The sequence below is a fragment of the Heliangelus exortis genome, chromosome 2, assembly GCF_036169615.1.
Source record: "Heliangelus exortis chromosome 2, bHelExo1.hap1, whole genome shotgun sequence".
NCBI classification, from domain to species: domain Eukaryota; kingdom Metazoa; phylum Chordata; class Aves; order Apodiformes; family Trochilidae; genus Heliangelus; species Heliangelus exortis.
Genome location: NC_092423.1, coordinates 20,472,160 through 20,489,289, shown reverse-complemented (window position 1 = coordinate 20,489,289; position 17,130 = coordinate 20,472,160). Strand labels below are relative to the sequence as shown.

The 17,130-nt window shown below is 37.9% G+C and overlaps 1 protein-coding gene across 5 annotated transcripts in view; it reads left to right on the top strand.

Moving 5' to 3' along the window:
• CACNB2 (calcium voltage-gated channel auxiliary subunit beta 2) overlaps window positions 1-17,130 on the top strand; it is a 237,074-nt gene that overhangs the window by 91,315 nt on the left and 128,629 nt on the right. The window lies entirely within an intron of this gene.

Genomic DNA, 17,130 nt, shown 5'->3' with positions numbered 1-17,130 from the left:
CAGCTCTTTCAGCACTGACAATCAGGCTCTTGCAAGGTCACTTAGAGGAACCCATAAGCTTAATTAAGTTCCCTTCAAGCTTTGACGTGAAGAGTAAGTTGAAAAGTGTCAGAATGCCAGAAGTTTCAGAGTGTTCCCAGTCTACAGCCAACAAAACGGCAGGACAGGGGACAGGGCAGACCCGGGCTGTGCTCTGAAGTTCCTGGCAAAATGACATAAAGACAGAGAAAAGTCTCTTAAGTGACTTTCCAACTTTCTTCTGAACAAAGTGTACTCTTCAGTATCATTTCAAATGTCATCAGCTCTACCACATACTGCACGTTGTCAAGTAAGGGTAAGAAATTATCTCTAACTGTTTGAAATCAGTAGATCTACTCCAATGCAGCCTCTGTGTGCTGTACGAGTGTGAGGGCAACTCTAGGTATACCTTCTGTATTTCTGGCAAGTGAAATAACATCAGCCACACAAAATCTTTTTATGCTATCACCAGACCAAACATTTCTGTCTTTTCACCTGTATTAGGCATGACAGGGAATGTAGGCTGCACTGCAATGCATGCGTTACTTGGTTTGTTTTTCTCCATGAGATATTCTCATGTGACCTCTGTACACTGCAGGACTGGCGGTTCTTTTACGTCAATGAAACCAATGTTCTACCTTTCCAAAAGAGTATTTCATATTAGGAAAGTCATTGATCCATCAGGAGCCCTTCTGCTGCAGTCCCTGTGCCTGTGGCTCGAGCAGGGCACCAGGCACTGCTGGCCTGGAGGGGCTGGAAGGGATCCCAAGAGAGGCGTTTAGCTGGTGTGCGTGATTGGATTAGGGTTGGTGGGAGGAGGGGAGCTATCTCTGTCTGAAGCAAAGCCAGTCCCAGCTGAAAGTGTAGCAGCATGACTATTTAATCCAGTGCCATCAGTTATAATCTGTCTGCTGAAGCACACGATCTGCAGAGATCAGGTCTGGGGCTGCTTGATAAGCACCTTCAAACACCATCAGTCACCACATCAGTTTGCTGACCTTTCTTCTTCCTTCTGTCCTCCCAAGTTCTTTCCCACTCTTCTTCTCACCCAAATCAACAGCTCTCTCCTAATCACTGTTTTTTTCCAATAGGTACCAATTTTGTTATGTCTGACAATGTTGCCTGGTTAACATAGCCTTATAGTACCTTACTGATAGGGTAACCTATGCACTCTGCTACACACATATCATTTTGGTGGTAAATGAGATGCTTCTCTAACTTCTGGTGGGAAAACAACATGTTAAGTAATCAGATCCAAGTAAGCATGCAGCTTTCAAATTGAACTTGCTTTGTGGGTAATTCAAGCACACATGAAGAAACAACTTTTGAATTACATCCTTCCCATTAAATTTTCCTTGCCTTGGTAAATTTGAAAGTGATTATTTTAAGAGACAATTTATAGGTGACCTCTTCCAACAGACGAAGTATCTGGTTTGTTTTTAAAGAACATCCTTCAAAATTATGTTTGTAACTGAAATAAGTCTTACAAATGTGTGCACTGCCTCCTTTAAAACAAACAAACAATCACTGAAGTTGAAACCCAAACCCCAAATGGTCTACTACTATTCAAAACTACAAATGGTCTCCTGGAGTAGTTTCTGCATATTTACAACTTGAACAGTGCTAGACAAGCTCACGATAGTGAATTAAGAGTTTCTTTTCATTTACAAGCAATGCTTTTAACTACTCCCTTATATCCTCTTCCATAGATTTATTGTTACCAAGGGAAACACTTTGAATCCTATGAGAAATGTGGCACGTTCCCACATGAATGGAAACCACAGTATTCTTGTAGTACCCAGTTTTCAAGGAACTCCTCATGCTGCGAATTACATCATGAGTAATGAACGCATTGACTCTGGAACTGGTGTTCTCCTAGTGACAGCATAAATTCTTTGTTAAAACCTTTTGAGCAATACCTCAGGCATTCCAGACTAGTTAATTATAATGTGTGGTGGTCTTTGAATTCAGGGTCTTCTTCAAGTACTAGTAGCTGATTTCATCAAGTATTGTAGCAGGCATTTCATACAGTATTGTCTTACCTGGTGGGTTTTAGTAGAGTGTTTTTATAACTGTACAGCTGTTGGGTAATTATATTAACCAGTGTATTGTTGCTACATTGCATGGTATTACAGTTCTAAATCTGTATAGAAAATTGAAGTATTGAAAATTCAAGGCCAAATCTCTCTATGGTGGCAAAAAGAAGGCAGTTAAATTTCTACGATGATTTCAGGTATAATTCACATAGAAGATAAATATTAACAATGGTAATAATGGTGAAGAATATCTGGAAACAAAGGATAAAATATATCTGAAGTACATTATGGTTTGATGCCCATCCAGCATTAACAGACTTAATGGCACTGTTAAAATTGTAGTTAAGGGTGAAATTTTCAAGACTTACCATACTGTAATTTGTAAACCTCTGTAGGTAATTCTGTATGTCCAGACAAGAAAAACTACTTAAGTATTTCTCTCTGAAATCAGAGCCTTTAAAAATAAGACTTGGTGCGTACCCGTAATTTACTGGTTAATATGTGCATATTTGATAGGATTTTGCTGTTTGAATATGCCTGACTAAAGGGAAGAGGTTAATATGTACATATTTGATAGGATTTTGCTGTTTGAATATGCCTGACTAAAGGGAAAAGGTTGAGGAAAGAACATTCAAAACAACAAAGTGACTGATTTTTATTATTTCTTGTATCAAGCCCCACCAAAATTAGCCTAGTTGCATTCCTTAGTGGTACTGTATTTACTCATCCATAATTACTAGAGAACTGCTCACTTCTCCAGGTAAATAGGTGCAACTCCTCAGCACTGTTATTGCCAAATTCTGCTTTCTATTTCTGAGATTTTTAATTTTTATTTGTGTGAATAAGTATTGTTTTATCTGTTGTTTTGTTTTTTTTTACAGAATGGGGCAAATGCCAGTTTTTCATGGGACTCTATCATAGTGCACATATATATGTACAATTATATATAAATATATATATATGCACAGATGCATTTGGGACTGCTCACTGCACCCCTCAGTTCCCATCAGGGGAGCTCCTCAGGAGCTCCCATCCCTGGGGCCTGAGTGTCTGTTGAGGAAAGTTTTCCTTCATGGTTGACCAATCCATGATTGGAGTGAAGGATCAGAACTTTAACTCTGATAATTTTGGAAAGTTTTTACTTATTTACATGGCTCCCCTGATGTGGGCACTGCTGACAAGATGTTAGTAGAGATCACCTGTCTTTTCAGCTTTCCTTCTTTGTATTTTTAGCCAGGATTGCTTCTGAGCAGCAGACCATGTACTGTACTCTGAGCTTAAAATGTATTAAATAATTTTAGCTTTCCTACTTTAACCTCAGTGGATTACACTAATGCCTCAAGGCTCTTTCCCTGTGCTATGCTTCATGCCTTCTGGTACAAGACACCAAACTACTGTCAAGGCCATATTGTGCTTAACCCCAAATGCTGTGAAACTTTTTTTAGCATAAGGATGGTAACAGAATTTCTGCTACTTTCCTACTAAGCAATAAGCTAAGTAAATATTTAAAACCTTAAGAGACTGCTATCCAAAAGCTGTTCTGATTTATACTTCCACAAGTTAAAAATAATTTTAAAGTAGTTAAGTAATTTTATAAAAACGAAATAAAAATGAAGAAAAAGTTGGAATAGGGGTGATTAGCCTTTAAATTTGGTAACTTCTGAGGATTCATAGGTATTTCCATGGGATAGGAAAGTATATATTTTTGCTGGTTAGGCTTCTGTTGAGACTATGGTTTGATTGTTTTAAAAATTATCTTCACTTATTTTCTTCTAATTCTAAACATGTAGTACTGAATAACTTTCACTTTATGGTTAAATTTTGACTTTTTTATTCATGTTACAATATTATTTACTCCCCAAGTAGCTTTGATTTTCAGCTGTAACCAATGTGCATATCATGATAAAGCCAAATAATAAACCTGTCTGGCTTGAGCAGCTTATTGTCTAAATAAAACCTGTACTCTTTAAAGAGGATACTTTGCATGAAGTATTTAAAAGGTATAGACCTGGTAGTGCAAAAAGGCAAAGGTCACACAAGTGATTTTCTTCCAAACCCTCCCATAACCATTTAAACATTGGTTAAATATAAATAAATCATCCCCTTGGACAACAAACCTTCCTGTCCATCAGCACAGTGTAGTCACCTGGACTAAAGCAGAAATTAATTCAATACACATTTTGAATAGCTAGAAATGGTTATAGAAAGAAGCAAATAATAACCCTTCAATAAATTCCAGCCAGTGGCTATTCCTTGTAGACTTTTAAACTATCTTACAGTTTAATTGTAGAAAAGTATTTTGAAGTGGTTAATCTGTAAATACTGCAAAATTCTAAAAGTATTTTGAAATTCTTTCGATTTTAATATTAATGTGTTTTTAAAATTTTAATAGTTGAAATATTTGGATATTCTCCAAGTGTTGGTTGTTTGTAATACTAAGTTCTCAGAACGCTTTAAAATATTTTTATCTATTTGAAAGAAGTGTCTTTGATTTAGCCCTTGTAACTATATATCCTTTTCAGCACTGAGGCAAATAAGATACAAATCTCCAGAGATTTAGGAATTTCATAAATTTTATTTGTTATATTATTTGGTCCTGCTTTCTATTCTAGTGGTTTTCTTACTAGGCCTGAGCTTTGTTTTTCCAATATTTCTGGAAGTGAACTTCCAGTGTTTCTAGAAGCCTTTAGGCTTCACATTTAAAATATGAAGTAAAAGTCTTTGGGCCAATTTTGTTGTTATTTATGCATGGGTAAAGAAAATCACAGCTGTCAAGTTTTGTGCACACCATGAAAGATGTTATGCAAATCACTGAATAAGTAATTTTTCATGCTTAATGCAATTCTGCATATAACAAAAAAACTTCCATATGGAAAGCAAAAGAGCTGATGAAAAACATCTGTTTACTGTTTGGTGAAGTATTTTATTATGTACAGGGTAAAAATAAATGGTAAACACACTGCCTTATTACCATGTCTCAGTTCTCACTTGGTGGGGATAAAAAGGTTATTTCTGTCTGGTTTCTTTGGTTCAGGTGCTTTTCTTTTTGATTACCAATTAATAGTAACTGTGCTAATGAGTACATAATATGAGAGCTGAGCCTGAAATCTCAGTAGTCTGGTGGATGAGAGATGTGTTTAACTGTTGCTGTGATGCAAAGGCAAAACATCAATGAATTCACCACACAGTTCATTACCCAGGGCCAAATAAGTATCAGTTTCTGACAAGGGGTTGCACTTGTAACACACAGTCTTAATGCAGACATTTCTAAAAACTAGGAAATCTGCTGGTTTCCCCTAGATGCAGATATATGTTCACTATTTTTATTCTGTTAAACTTTCCATGTATTTAGGTGTCAATCTTTCCTATGTTTCCTATGTGCAGTAGCTCACTCCTCTGTGTATGCTCTGAGGCTCCCAGGTGAAGTCTTGTTGTGAAATGTTAGAGAGGTTTGGAGAATGTTGGAGAATATTCCTGAATATTCTCGAAGAGATAGGGGGTGCGACCCCTTTGCTATGCCCAACCCCATGTTTGGGGGGCCAATTAGATCGGCCCATACTCCGGTGCTACCTGCACCAGGGATTCGCTGTGCTACAGGTAAACACACCGGGTGTCCAATAAAAAGTTATGTTGGTGGTGGGGGTGTGGTCACGGAAGCACTATATAAGCAAAAGTTGCTGCGCAATAAAGCAGGAGTTCGTTTATCAACCATATTGGTTGCACGCATTTTCTTTGCTGCTCCCGCAAAGTCTGGCAGGGCAACAAGGTGGAGATATTCTGGGATCTCAAGGTTAGGAGCTGAGCTCTTTTTTGTCTCAAGAGCAAGATGCTTCATTCCCATAAGAAATTTTGGAGCCTTGTAGGAAAGAGTTTTCAGAGTTGAAATGTTGGGTTTGGCCTCTACCCTTGCCAGATCGTTTTCTGGATCTGGTGCTTCCCATCCTTCATGAGCATGTTGCACCTCAGCATCAGCTTTAGGCACCTGGCACAGCTGCACGTGAACTCAGGCACAATGGCCTGAATGCCAGCAACTCTAGAGGGTGACCCAAGGGGACAGTTCAAAATTCATCCAAGTGTAGCACTAGAATAGTTTCCTTGTGCATTGCTCTGAATGTGTAGCTCAGTGCAGCTGTGCCCAAATGTAGTCAGCACCATGAATCATGATAGGAGATTGTACAGGTGTGCTCACTAGTGGTGTGCATGAATTATTCTTGTGTCAAAAAAGGGATAATTAAATCTAAAAATTCTGTATAACAAATAGTAGAATTATGCCAACTTTGAAACATTCCCTGGTGTCTTTCGTATTGCGCCAGAACTATTTCAGCCCTTATAAATGTAATGGTTTAGAATGTAATTTAATGGCTATTTTGTATTGAGCTTCTGATTTTTTCTTTTACATGTAGTTTGACTTGAGAAAACATGAACTCATTGAATGTACTTCAGAGCAAAAAGGCATGCTGAAGTGAAGTGGCTGTGCTGATATGACAATGAGCTGCAGTTCACTTAGCTGAAAACTGGCTTGGAAAGTCTAAGGTCGCATTTTTCAGGTCCTAAATTTTCAGAGGTAGATATTAGTTGCAGTTTTCTACATGCTTTAGAAATATAAACCCAGGATGGCTGTGGCTACGGGCAAGGACCCTCCAGGGCCTCTCACTGGCCTGTGATGGGAGGTGCAGAATCAGCTCCTTAATCTGCTCTTTTACCGTCTAAAATATCCTAACATAAAGTGAGTTTATGCCGCTGGCAGTATTTGACATTTTTATCCTTCCATGTTTTGTGTTGTCCCAGTTTCAAGATGAATTCTAGTGAGATTATAGTAAGAACATGTGTTTTAAATTTTCTTTAGTATACCGGAATAAGTTAGTCTGGGTTGAGCATAAAAAAGAAAAAATATCAAAGGAGTTATGTTAAAATCCCAAGGATGTAATATCAGCCTGACTGCTGAGAAGTAGCCTCTTCCACCAAAATGACCTTTTTGAAACCTGCTTCTTTCTCTGCTCTGAAGTATTTTCACAAGACCTCCATTTACCTGATCTCTTTCCGAGGATTTTGGTGAGCTACAGGGATATTTAGTATTGGTTCCAATGTTTTATGATATACCATTATTAGTTGCCAGTTAATGGTATGGGAAGGGTCCCCAGTGTTCCCTCATCTTTTATAATTGTCTGAAAGATGGTGGTGAGTGGCACACCAAAAGTCTTTCAATGTTTCTGATGGTGTTCTCTTGTCTTTCTTAGTTTATAAAACTGTATTTGTGTTATTATAGCAGAACATACAATTTTTTGTTGCAAACAAACACAATTTGTTTGTGAGACAACTTTAAAAGAAATTGCTCTATGGTAAATATGAAATTATGAAATGTTCATCAGTATTTTTTCCACATATGCCTACGTATTTATTTAGATATCTGCCTGGCTTGGAGAAAACCACATACTTAAATCTTTAGTTGACTTGATTGTCTTTCATTTTTCTTACTGAAATTTGTATTCAAGGAAGTGTGAAGGAGTATAGAGTGCTAAAGAACAGATGCAAATTTCCTTATGCTGCTATGCTGCATTTTTTTCCTGAAGTTTTAAAATTACTACTTTGCAAACAAAACCAAGGAAACAAGCAGAATTAAAAATTAGTTTTACCAAGGATACTAAATTTGAGTATTTTACACAAGACAAGACAAGAAGCAACAGATGAAAAAATTGAGTAAAACCGGCAAATAATCTGTAACAAGATCAGTGTTTATTTAAATGGGACTCCAGTGTCCTGTAAAGAGGTATCAATGGAAATTAAGAGATACGTCATATCGTATATGTGCCTTGTGTCATCATGACAAGAATATCCTCAGAAATATTGGTGTATTTATCTGTACAATTCAGCATTCCTGGTTTCAACACCAGGCAGAGCAGCATCTCTTCAGCCCTGCTGTGAAATGCCCATTTTGCAGAGCTTTGAAGGAACAGCAAGTACAGCTGGGTGAGCTCCTCCTCCCCTGCGTAGGTGGCTGGATGTGAACATGGAGCTGATAAAGTCAGGCTGCCAAAAAGCATGAAACCCTGGACCTGGTGCAGAAATTGACCCTGTATAATTCCTACATGGCATAATGAGAAATCAGAGATTTAATTTTGAATACTCTCCAGAGATGTCACCATTGCAGACTGCCTTTTATTCCATGTAGATTAAAGCATCAGCACAGCAAAAGGTGCTTGAACTTAGACATATTTATAAAACTGGTCTCCATTTTGTACAGGAAACTGACTTCTTTGCAGGATCTAGTTTTATTTATACCATAAATCTTAGTTTCCTGTGCTAAACCTTCAGCCTTATATTCAGGGTTACAGATAATGAGCTGTAAGTAGCACTTCAGAGAAGGTGCAAAATGGCCTTCAGCCATCAGCCTTGGGACAGTGACTTGACTTAATCTAAACATTCCCCAGCTCCACTCCAGCACCCTCTGGGATGCTTATTCCATAGCTTCTCCCTGTGTTCCCTTGTCCTCACAGGCCCTTTTTCTGGGAGCCAGGAGCTAAATATTGTAAAAACAGCTGCTCTGCTTTAGCTGCTTCGTTGTCTCATTTTTTAATGCTGTCCTAAGACACTAAAAAAATGGGCTTCTTATTTTTATCTTACGCATTAGATGGTATTCTCTCCAATACTCTCTTTCTAGATCTTCTTCTTGCATTTCGTATACCTTGTAGATATACAGTAAATGAGGGATGATGTTGCAAAGACTCCATAATGGAATCTAAATGAGTGTCCCAATCTACAGGCCAAAATAATAATTGTTGGGTTTTATTTCTTCCTTAAACAAGATATCATTGTCATAATTTCTGTGTTGTAATACAAATACAATCAAATGGAAAAGGCTTAGAAATTTAATTGTAGCACTAGGCAAACTGATTCAGTGGCATTGAAATGTCATTTCTAGAATTATCCGGCTTACTGGGGAGTGTTTCAAGGAATAATCTTCTGGTGTGGCAGACTACAGTGTAGGGATTAGATGGGGCTTGCAGAGCGGGCCAAGTTCTGCCCAGTTTTAATTAGGATTGTGTGAGCATAAGGGAGGACAAGAACTGTCTCGATTGCCATTTTATTTTAACTCTGTATTATGTTCGTGTCATTAGCTTTCCCAGGTAGGGTCATACCCATTTTACTTAAAGAAAGAAAAAAAAAAAAAAAGATCAGATGGTGTGTTTGGAACTTTAGTATATGCTTAGGATCCTGCTTTCAAGAGAAATACATCTGATTTTAATTGTTTCTAAGAAACGCTGAAATATTAAGCTCTGATCAGGACTTGGAAGTTTTGAAGGTTTCCAAAAACATCCTTAGACCATAACTGAATGGTGTTCAGAGAGGTTTTCCAGAAAGCAAGAAGGAAGCCACAGAGTGCAATTTATATTGAAACTTTTGGATTTGACTCTCAGCAGAGTTTGGGAAGTTGACATGGACAAGCTTTATCCCAAAATGTTAGCATAGGGGTTGCATGTTTCCCAGATTACTATTTAACAGTGTCAAACTGAAGTACTCAAAGACACAGCTTTGAATTTCAAGTCTGTCCAAATGTAGAACAGAATATGCAGCACTCTGCCTTCTGCTTCAGGAGGCTAGAAGAAATTTGAGCAGATTAAATAGCATTAGTACTGTTATTTTCAGTAATGTTGTTTTGATCTGAGAATCTTTGCTATTTTTAAGAAATCAGATCAAAAGTTCAAGTGCTAAGAGTTGCTGTAATTGTAATAAGCTTCTAACATTGTGAAGGTAACTTTTGGACCTGTTGCTAAAAGGATGAATGCAACTGGTTTAATTATGTTTGGTAGGAGCTACCAAATAGCTTATTGAAAGGAGAATCAAGGGCAAAGGAGATGTTCTTGTAATTACATTATTTTATGAGGAAATAAGACAATATGTGAGCTGTATTTAGGCCACTTCATTTTTAACTGGAAAAAAATTACTCTTCTGTGCTGATGGCAAAGAGTGTGGAAGGGAGTGAAGAGGAGAAACACATCCAGCTCTTCCGCTCAGTCACAGACTGACAGATTGTTTGGGGGGCAGGGATGTTGCCTCATTCGCCTTCTACTAGGCATCTGGCAAACTGCTAATTTCATGCTAATTTCCTGAAGTTTATTGTGGGAATGACTGGGGCAGTTTTTAAAGGATTCATCATTCCATTATGTAATTGCTTGGTTTGTAAGTATGTGTTGAACATGGGTAGGTTTCAAAAGCAGAAGCTGTTGCTTGCAAAATCAAGCATGTTTTGTGGTGATATTTCAATTTGAAGCAACTAATTTTAAGATTTTTTTTTAAAAAAATGTTTTTATTCGATATACAACAAAAAGGTCTGACAAGGCTTGAAACCTTGTGACTTGGGAGTGCTAATTTCTGCTGTAGTTCTCACACAGATCTACTCCATGCACCAAGAAGCAAGCTTTATACAATAATTCATTATTTGAGTGGCCTGTGTTTCCTTATTCAGGCAGAGAAGTCAGATAAACATTTAATGACTGCTTGTGCTTAACATGTTAATAGATTTTGTACTCTGCATGTAGTTCTGGGAATTTAATATTTGTCATAAGTAATCCCATTTTATTTATGCCTGCCTTTATTTGTGGGTTTTTTTTTGCTGCTGCAGAAAAATGAGGACCTTTAAAATGAGTCCTATGACTAAAAGATAAGATTAGGTTGTATGTTTAAAAGGGAAAAACACACTAAAAATGACTAGCTTTTGTAATTTTTTCCAGCTGCCCATGCAACCTTAGATCATAAAGAAAGGTGCTGGCAGCTGTTTGTTTATGTTAAGAGGGGATGGCTTTTATGTCTCCTCTTAAATCCTTGATTGACGCAAACTGCCTAAATCTCCTTAGGAAGAAACAATCACTGGGAGGCACGCTGGGTCAGGCGGGCAGGAGGCTCTTCTCAAAGGCAGAGCAGTGGCAGGACAATTAAAAAGAGACTGTGCTTGAATTTCCTCTCCCAGTTCAGATAAGGAGTAAATTGGAAAAATAAAAAATATAATAAAAAGTTAACTTCTCCATTTTCTATGGATATTTGCCCTGATGGATCAATAAGCCCAGCAATATATGTTTGTTTGTTTGTTCATGAAAAACATTGCATCATTCTGCTATTTAAGTAAGTTTACCATGAAGAAAAAAAAATAAAAAAAAAAATAAAAAAAAAGAGAGAGAGAGAGAAAACCCGAAATTCTTACCAGCAAGAATACCTTAAATAAATAATTAAACAGAGTAGTTTTGCAGCCATGATGTGACCTCTTTTATGACCATACTGGGCTTGGCAGTGACAAACTGATACTTGGGTCTTCCCGTTCTCTGGTATGCTATTTCTCATCCTGACTAAAGTGCAAGTGTGTCAAGAGATGAGAAATAATGTAACCAAGGAGAGATGGGGCATTCTGAACCCTCCATCAACAGGTATCTGTCACAAAATGTCCTGTAAAGCAACTTTAAGCCAAAAATACTAGAGATGTATTCTTCCAAATGACTTGACTTTTCCAAGTACCTGAATGATTTATGTTCCTCATCACAAATTAATTTTTGTAATGCCTGATCTAATACGTTTACTACAGAAATAATTTTGCAAGTAATGGAACTTTTTTAGCTCTCCTGGATTTCATAAGATAAAAAGGATTAAGGTTGCGTTTTTTTTTTTTTTTTCAAAGGAAACTATTCCCTGACAGGTGAGGTTTCAAGTATTAAAAAAAAAGTTCTGCTTTTGTATTCAATTTTTTATTCAATTCTGATTTCCTATGCATTTTAAGAAAGTAAGATTTCGAGAAAGTTTTTTGTTTGTTTTTCAAGGAATGTCAATATAGGAGAACAACAGAGTAAGTTGAAGAGAAGTAATTGGAAGAGAAATATTAATTGGGAAAAAAAAAAGTCAAAAAATTATTAAAGCAGCAAGAGATGTAGAGGGAGAAGAGAATGATGTATTTAAGTGAGAGACAGCAGATGAAAGCAGAGAGAAGACACAGAAAAGAATTATTCCAGGGTTGAAGGTGAGTTTTTAAGCCAGTTTAGTAACAGCCATGGTTGAAAAAGCAGTAGATATAGAAAGTTGTGATTTAAACCAGAAGTAATCTGATTAATCAAATTCTTAAAAATTAAGCTGATTTATAGATCTTCCTTTAAGGTGATATGGTTGAGATCTAAATGTTCTGAGATGTACCAAAGTGGTATTTGGGATTCAAATAATCAGATAATCACATACAAAGGAATACTAGGTTTGTATCTGTAAATCAGGGCACACTGTTGTCAGATAGCACAGAAGTGTGTATCTGGTTTTCTGTGTTGCAAACAATATTTGCATGGTACATGGAAGACAACATAGCCTGGGAAGGAGCAATACATCTCTGACTTCTACTAATGAAACAAAATATGCAATAATTAAAAAATCAGTCTACAAGTTTATTTTAGTTTCTAATACTAGAAGGAAGAGGTGTAAATATTAATTATATGTTTCTTTACTGTCCAGGAGCTGGAAAAGGGATGTCCCTCCTTCCTCTCTCAGCCTCAGCTGCACAGCAGGCAGAGGGGTTTGGGTGGGCAGGACGGCACTGAGCATGCTGCGGCCATAAATCAGATTCAAAATTGTTTCTGTAGTAAAATATGCTCTTTTAGAAAATCCTTCTGTTTGGTTAATTCTCTTTTTTTACTTAATCCCTTTCCCTCCTTTTAGTTTCATTGCACAAGCAGCCTAATTGCTTTTATAATTCACATTCTTTCTGTTCTACAATGTATTCACCTCTCTACATCATGAGTTAATCCCAAAATAACTGTTATATACCAGGAACAGCAATGGGAGGTTTGCGTTCTGGTTTGGTTTGGTTTTGTGATGTTGTCCTTTTTTTTCCAGAAGCTTCTTTCCATCAGACTCTTGTCTAAATACTGCCCAGCAATCCTGTGGCATTCCCCTGATCTGGGACACAAAATCATTCTCTTAATTCCTGTCTCTGATTGCTTTCTGCTTCTGACCAGTCTCTGGAGGCAAAACACACAGATTTAGTATGTTTGATTTGCTGACCCACTGAAATCTTTTATCGGCCAAGAATTAAAAAAAAAACCCCAAAACCAACAACACCACCCCCCCTTCGCCCGACCTGTTCTCACTGAACAGGAGGCAGCACAGTCTTGGGGAACCACAAAGTTTTAAATTCTCCCCAGGTGATTCAAAGCAAACGTGCACTTTAATTTGTATGGTATACTTATCTGAATATTTGCTGTGTCTAAAAGCTAATGAAATTTGATGTGGAAAGGCAAAGAGAATGGAAACAGTGGTTAAAATGGCTCAGTATCAGCGAAATTTTGTCTTAAAGATTTCTATAGAAATAACCCCAGTTTCAGGGCAAAAATACATATTTTTCTCAATGGATGCCATCAGCAACCCTAAATGCACATGTAAAATTCTTGGAAGTGTGGCAGATGTTTACGTAACCCAGGTCTTAAACAAACAAAGTGCATTAAACTAACCAGGCATTTAAACAATAGTGCTGCATCCCAACACAGTTTTGTTTTCTAAATCTCCTTTTATGTGCTTTACCAAAGCTTTATGGAAACTATTGACTGAATTAAAGTGAAAAAGGACAAAGCTTCAGAACAAAAACAAGCTGATAATAGTGGTGCTCAAATGTGATGGAAAGTCTCAAAGCCTGTGAGAGCCATGTGAGATGCTCCATGCTGCACAAGTGCCCATATGACCTGGCCCAGCCTGCCAGAGGGGTGGCTTTCTGTACCCACCAGGCAGGGATGTAGGGGAGTCACTGGAAAGACTCTGGAGAGGTTTAACAGCTCTGTGTCTGTCCGGTTTGATGCCATATGGTGCTGGACTGAAAGAAAACTCTGGATGAGTAGGTAAGGATATAAAATAAAAACACTTGAGTTGGCTTAGAAACAATGGTAAAATGGTCACCTGAGTGCATTTTAAACTACATTTGTGGCCATAAATGGAGCCTGGCTTTGCCTGTAGGAGTTAATGAAAATGTCTAGCACTAAGGCTGTTTCTCTTTGTGGGAGCTGAGGAGCACCAAAGGTTTTCTGGCACAAGAGCACAGCTCTGTGGAGTTGTCAGAGCAATCTCTGGTGTGCACTTGGCTTGGACGAACTCACAGCCTTCCAGGCAGCTCTTTGGCATTGTTTCTGAGACAGCACAGGCCAAGTAGTATTCCTGCAGGTTGGTTTGGAATCAACCATCTGACCTACCCTTGGAGGAACCTATATATTTACTGAAAAGGTGTTTCTATTTCTGGTGTTGCATTAAAGGTATTTGCATGACCAATATTGCATCTTAGCAATCATTTCAAAATTGTGTTGTGCTTGATAATTCACAGAGCAGTAGCTGTTTTGCAGACTTCTTTTCTTTTTTTTTTACTGGACAGCTGATCTGAAATGCAATCAGTGGTGTTATACCATCTGATAAAAACTAATAAGTCTCTTTTTGGTTAAATTGTTTTTCATATTTTTCTGCTTCTGAAAAATAATACTTTCACAAATTTGTTCTGTGTTGAAAATTAAACTTTTCAAGCAAAATAGTGATGTAGGCTGTACAGCAAAGTTAAATAGGAGTCACAGATTCTACTGTAACTTCTGGTTATGGGCAAAATCAGGTTTAAAAGGAGGGTATATCATGTCCTTGGATCTTGGAGAATATTAAGGAAGTAATCAGGGGAAAGAAATGGACTGAATTATATGAGGGAGGAAAATAAAGTAAAACTATCAGATAAAGTTTCATGGTCTAAAGCATTGTTTTGTGCTCTTGGGAAAACTCCTTCCTATAAGCTAGTACTTGACAGTACTAATGTCCATACTGACACGTAGTTTAATGGAAATACACAGCAGTTCTTTGCATGCACATTTTTTTCTCCTGTGTACAGTCATCTAATGGGACTGCTTGCACTTATTACCCCACATCTGGGTGTGAAGTCTATGGAGAATTTGTGTTATAATGGAAGAAGATGTTGCTTTTTATTTAACCAGAAGGAAAACTATGTCCATGATCACAGAAACAGAGTTAACAACAGAAAGCATAAAAGGAATGAAAAGAAAACTCAAGTCTGTTTAACACCAAGCCCTGCTAAGGCAGTGAAGCCTGAGAGGCAGTTTAGCGCCATGATGCTTCCTGAAAGTTACGTTTCACATCAGCCTTTAAGCTAATTTTGAAAGTTGAAGAACTCAGTGTTAATCTCCTTTTCTTTTCTCATTCTTCTCCTCATCTGTTGATTTAGTACTTGACATAAAGCATGCTGTACCAAGTCAGATCAAAGATTTATCTAACTTTATTCAGTAGTAGCAGAAATAGAAAGAAATATAAGCACAAAGCAAGTGTGTAATGACACCATTCCATAAGACAGTTTATTGTCCATGATGTCTGGCATGAGAACTGTACCAGTAGTACCACATCTAAGGTTTATTTAATGTGTTTTCGCTGGCTCTCAATGTATTTATATTCCAAGAACATGTTATGTCCACTTGCTTTTTGGGTCCAGTTCTGTCATTTGCTCCATATGTTATTTGTTGGGATGGCTCATGTTCTTTCTTGAGGACTGATCTTTGAGATCAAAATGCAAGTGGAGGGATGTTTCTGTCTTAAGAGGCCCACCTGCATTTGAATTTTTTTGCTGAGATTCTTCTGGATGGAATTTTTTTGTGTCCTCAAGAGACAATTTCGAAGTGAATAGTCTGGGCTGGGGTGGAGGAAGCCACCTTGATTGTACTTATGCTAATGTACGAAGGAGCAGGCCCCTCTAGGCAACCTGGGAAGGATAAGAACTAACGGATGGGGGAGAATTCACCTTTCTGCAAAAAGTGAGACTGAAGGCCGCCCGACTCCCTCCAGGCTGCCTGGTTTCAATGGCTCTGATGAAAATGAACCTGGCTTCTTCTGCAGTTGACTGACAGCTCCCCTTTGGAACAAAGGGACTTTGGGGGTATATAAGGTGGCTGTTCTGTGGCCTTGTGGTCATCTCTTGACCCACCACCATCTCCCATCGGACCCTGTCCAGGACCAGCACACGATCTTGAAGAAAGTCGCTGGGCAGATGGACCCCTGGTGGTGACTCTGACTCTCTCCCTCTCTCTCTTCCACTTTCTTAATCTTTTCTCTCCCATTTGTCTGTCTTATATCTTCTCCTTTTCCCCTCTCCCTCTTTGACTGGCAATGTATTCCTCCATACTTCCATTGGGTTCTATCATTTTGCTTATGTCAATTGTCAAATGAATCTATGCTTGCACTTGTTGGATTTTGTTCTCGTGGATCCAAAACAAAAATAATTTTAATGTTTCTCTGGGCCGTAACAACCCTTAATTAGCACTTTCTTTGTACTTTAAAACAGCTTTTTTCTTTTCAGATTCCCCTGTGAGCACATGACAAATTTTCTGTGTGTGTTCCAAAGACATGTGGTCTTACAGGATGATATCTTGCTATTGTCAGCTACTAGAAGGTGAGACCCTGATAATGGGAACAGGAAGCTTTCTCTTACAAATTTTGATACCACAAGTAGTGAAAGGATCCCACCCTCCCATTTCAAATGCTGAGGAGATACCAAGGCTTTCAGAACTAGGGGCTTCTTTCTGTCTGCTTTAAGTCAAATGCCCCCTGATCTTACTGTTCTTCTTGTTGTGAGGATAAACTCTTCTTGAAACTATAGAAAATGCTAGTGATGAGCATCTTCTCAAAAAATTCAAAGAACAACTTAAAAATACGGGCTTTGGGCCTGGGGCCCAAACACTCGAAAGAACGGAGAAGGAAAAAAAAAAATGTAGCAGTTCACTAAACATTCATATGTCTTAGTACTGAAAAATGTAGAAGCTCTCTGGAAAGCAGAGTATCCAGGCAAGGACAAGGGAGTTCAATTAAAGTTGACCAAATGCCCAATGGTTTTACTTTGCAGTCTTGCTAACCTTCTGTCAAAGTAGGTTAGGTATGTAATATACTGTAGTTTACCCTTGGTATAGCTATGTTTTTTGTCATTCTGTCCTTGCTTATAAGAAAAAAAAACCACACTGTTTTCTTGAGCCTATTTATATGTCTAATTGTCAAGTAATTGCTTTCCTGATCCAGATAAGTAGTGTTGAACTGT